The 3,745-nt window shown below is 53.3% G+C and overlaps 1 long non-coding RNA gene across 1 annotated transcript; it reads right to left on the bottom strand.

Annotated features, from left to right (window-relative positions):
- Positions 1-455: 455 nt before the first annotated feature.
- LOC120582152 (uncharacterized) lies at positions 456-2,095 on the bottom strand. The gene is made up of 2 exons (XR_005647481.1): positions 1,856-2,095; positions 456-831 (listed from the first exon to the last, which is right to left on the bottom strand). It is a non-coding gene; the product is annotated as an uncharacterized LOC120582152 (long non-coding RNA).
- Between the last annotated feature and the right edge of the window lie 1,650 nt (positions 2,096-3,745).

Here is a 3,745-nt window from a genome sequence, read left to right as displayed (position 1 = left end):
GGAAGGGGTGCGCCTGCCGGACACAGAGGCTGCGGCCACCCTCCGGCTCCCCTCGGCACCATCGGCCGCCGCGGAGCAGCCGCGCTGGCTGCACCGATCTGCTCGTGTGCAGCGGAGGAACTTCCATTTCTGCAGCTACGCTTTACTTTGAGAGAAGGCGGAGTGGGTGGGGGAGACAGGAAGATATGGGGGGTGCTGAGCTCACGCCAGGGCCCCCCGGCTGGCCCCACATTCGACACGCCCCCTCCCTGGGCGCAGGATCATTCTGAGGCAGGGGTGAGCTCTCCGAGGCCTGACAGGTGGACTCGCCGACCCAGAGGTGCATACTGGTGAGTGCGGGGCCAGTATTTGTACCTCCATCTGTTCACTACAGTGACAACAGTTCCATGGAAAGAGTGGGGAGTAGAGACTTACAGCGCGCTCATTGCTCAAGCACAAGACCGAGCAATATTCCCAACCTTACTTAAACTTTTTAATATTTTAAACATATGAATGTATCTATCTATTGCTACACCTATGTAGATATAGTTAGATGATGGATCGATGATAGATGATAGATAGATAGATACATAGATAGGTAGATAGATAGTCTTATGTCTTCTTTCCAGGAGTTCATGTAAAAATACTTAAAAGCCCCGAAGCCAGACGCAGGGGGAGGAGAGCGGCAGATTCCTGGAGCTGGGAACAGTCTCCAACGTCGTCTGATAATTGCTGGATCGTTTCCTGATGTTCGAGCAAGTTTATGATTTTCCAGGTCAAAAGATAAGTAGCTGAGTCAGCACCAGAACTCAGAGCCTCTGATTCACAGGCCGAGCTGCCAGACACCACTAGCTGTCAAAATTAGACACACACACACACATACTTCCTTAGTTATGGACATATAGAATGTTCTAGAGAATAAGAATAACACACTAAAGATGGCCCCTGGATATATTCAAAGGATCAACTTAGCAGGCATAAGGAGAAAGTGACATTCAATTTCTTTAGTATTCTTATTCTATTTCCTCTGCAAGAATCTCATGTCTGAAACTTATTCTTAACAATGTTTAGAGTTTCTTAAAATAGAACTATCTTTAAAAACTAACAAATCAGCTATAATGCAGTATTCACTATCCAAAGCAGCACATACAGCTTAGGAGTAGAAGGTTACAGAATAATTATGCAAAGTGTCCTGTCAGAAAACACGCCTGAGTGAGGGGTCTAAGACAGTGGTCCTCAAAGTAAGATCCCAGAATCCCAGGCGAGGGTGTCGGCACCTTCTGGGACTTTTCAGAAATGATGGGACAGGCCGAGGGTGAGGCCCAGCCACTTGCACCGTCGTGAGCCCTGCACCCCCGCCCCGGCTCGACTTTGAGAACCTGTGACGTGACACGTGAGGTGTCCGGCTTTCTGTGTGTGGTAGGTCTGGTCACAGCCGTGGTTTGGTGGTGTCCTTTTCAGCATTGGCTTGGGCAGAGAGTAAAAAGGTAACCGAGTGAGCCGACTTTAACACACCTACTAGCTGTCGGAATCGGTAGCCCCTTCCCCACATGGAAGAAGGACACCACAGAACCCACACGATGGCTCTCTAAGGCGGGCACTTGTACGTAAGCGTTACGACAGAAAGATTCGGGGAGCGTCAGCACGGCCAGGCAGAACGGCAGAAGAGTAAAGATACGGAAACCCAGCTTAGACCCCGGAAGACAGATCCCGATTTCCACGCTGTCAGGAAGCTCCTCAGACAGCAGCTCAGCAGGCGAGCAGAGAGCGGTCACCTCTGCGTCTTAAGCCTCGTGTACCTGAATAACGAGTGCGTGCCCAAAGAAAGCTACCTGCCCTTGCCGGCATTTCCCAACGGAATGCATGGCATGCCCACCTTTCAGGGTCAAGGCTGTGATGTCTACACATCTCCGAGAGGTTAACGGCTTGATGTGTATCCGCACTTCTCCGTGTGTGTGTGGGACCTGAGGCTGATGATCGGATACGGAGTCCTGGCCCAGGCTTCTGATGGCTGAAAATGGAACGACTCTCGATCCACGTATCTTCACGAACTTATGCCAGGCGGGGAGGAGATGATGACCAAGGCCCAGATTACAAAACTCCTTAAAATCGAACCCCGTGGGAACAAAGCGTATAGTGGTAAACGGGGCGTCGAGAGGAACAGACCGTGTGAGCGGGAGAGACGAAGACAGAACCCCACCATTTTGGCCACTCCCACTTTGTCTGGCTCTTGCTCAAGAAATGAAAACAAGTGACATCATTAGAAACGCTAGGCCTTGCTTAAACGTAAAGGTTCGAGACCAACTTTCAGTTATAACCTATGATGATGACACTTTTTAAGATTTGTGCTCTCGAAGAGGTAGCAAAAGATTATTGAGTTTCACGGTGGGTTGGCATCCTGGGCTGTGTGTTGGTCACCCAGAGCACAACCGGGCTGTGTCTGTCCTGTGAGTGCAGGTAGCAGAAAAGGGAAACCAGTGTTGACGCTGGGTCAACAGGGACAAGCTAATAATTGGCAAATGTCTTTCCACAGCGCTTCTCAAACATGGCCTTCCGTTTCTGCACTTTCTCACAGTCAAGGAGTGTGGACACAGCTTCTGGGAACACGACTTTTCCTTGAAGTCTCCTGCTTAATATCACGAATTTGTGTGAGCCCTCCTCCCAAGTAAATAAACTTTGAGAAAAATGGATATCTTGGGAAGATGTGTCAGGTTTTGTTTTTAACCCTTAGTCACAGAGCCCAATGCATCAGATGCCACACAGATAGTTACTTCATGCTGCCGGAGCTGTGGGGTCTCTTGGCTGAAATGATTTGCTATTTACAGCGCAAACTCTATCTCTGCTCATCCACTGACAGTACAAAACAACAGAAACTGTTTATTGTTGTAGAAACTCTTAAACATGTGATCCTGCTCAACGAGATAATGGCTTTTCAGCTGGCAGCAGGCCTGCCCTCCTGTTTAGCTTGTGACTCATGTGGCGAGCAGGATATAAACACACTACACACCCACAGAATAAAACAGTATTTTTTTTCCCCGAGTGCTTCTGATGGTTTGCTTTCAAAACGAGAGGCAAGACCACTAGAAACCGGAAGAAATTATTCCATGAATGAAATGTTTCCCATTTACATTTTCACAAAGGACTTTATGTCCGAAAAGGCTTCGGAACCACTCTGCCCGCCTGCCAACGTCAAGCAGCTCGCGCCCAGCAGAGGACTCGCTGTGAGCGAGCAGGTGTGGTGACCGTCGGCAGCCTCGGGCGGCGGGACTCAGAATCCAGGTCGGAGCATCATCAGGTGACCCGGCAGGTGCAGTGACTACCTGCTGATGACCGAGAGATCAGACCAGGGGGGAAACTTATCCTGGGGACGCGTGGAGGGAGGGGGCTCTAGAGTCCAAGGGCCGTAACGGAAGGCGCCAGCTTTCCCGCCTCCCGGCGCGGGCAGAGCGAGGGCGTGGCGGGGCGGTAAGCCCCTGACCGTCCCCCACGCTGACCCCCGCCGCGTCCGGCCGCCGCCCCGCCCCGCCCCGCCTGGCCCGGCCCGGCCCAGCCCGCGCGGTGCCCCTGCCCGGCCGCACGCCGGCGGCCCGTCCGTCCGCGCTCCCGAGCCAGCGGGCCGGCGGTGGCGTGTGCTGACGTCATATGGGCCGCCCGCCCCCGATTGGCCGCGGCCGCCTCACCAGACCGCGGGCGGACGGCGCGCAGGCGGGGCGGGGCGCGCGGAGGCCACGCCCCCGGGGCGGGCGGGGCGGCGGGCCGCGCCGGG

Source organism: Pteropus medius, unplaced genomic scaffold (assembly GCF_902729225.1).
Source record: "Pteropus medius unplaced genomic scaffold, Ma_sr-lr_union100, whole genome shotgun sequence".
Lineage (NCBI taxonomy): Eukaryota > Metazoa > Chordata > Mammalia > Chiroptera > Pteropodidae > Pteropus > Pteropus medius.
The sequence above is the reverse complement of the archived record's forward strand: the minus strand, read 5'-3'. Positions and strand labels throughout refer to the sequence as shown.